The sequence below is a fragment of the Meleagris gallopavo genome, chromosome 2, assembly GCF_000146605.3.
Source record: "Meleagris gallopavo isolate NT-WF06-2002-E0010 breed Aviagen turkey brand Nicholas breeding stock chromosome 2, Turkey_5.1, whole genome shotgun sequence".
Classification (NCBI taxonomy): Eukaryota; Metazoa; Chordata; class Aves; order Galliformes; family Phasianidae; genus Meleagris; species Meleagris gallopavo.
In genome coordinates this window covers 75,571,072-75,571,599 of record NC_015012.2, presented here as the reverse complement: position 1 = coordinate 75,571,599, position 528 = coordinate 75,571,072, and positions in this window count along the sequence as shown.

The following is a 528-nucleotide window of genomic DNA, read 5'->3' as shown; positions in this document are numbered from 1 at the left end:
AGACTCAAGGGTGAATGCAATTAGAAAAAGAGAATTAATGGTATATTGTCTGGGTATGTCTGAACTGCAGGCAGACACCGAAGCATCAATAACTCAAAGCAAGAGAGGTTGCTGTTATTGTTCAGGTTTTTTTTTTTTTTTCAGACCACTTTAACATCTTATGCAAAAATAATTTGAAATAGTTTCTGATTATTTCCAGGGGAAATACATAGCCAAAATTTGTTGCTGTAAACATAAATTCATGAGGAAGACAGAGTAATGCTCTGTGCTAATCATAGTGTTGAATTGTCAGTGTCATCGAAGATATATAAAGTACCTAAAAATGGCTTTTCTATTGTTTACGTGATTTTTTTTTAACACTAGTTCTCTCATGATAGCAGAATATCTGACACAGTTGTCTCATTACCAGTTTCAGCAGAGATCTGGACTGGAATAAACAGCCAATATAATAATGCTGCACAAGGGTGCAGGGATGAAGATATGACAAACCATAGTAAAATCAGCAGTATAGCAGCATTATTAACCTTT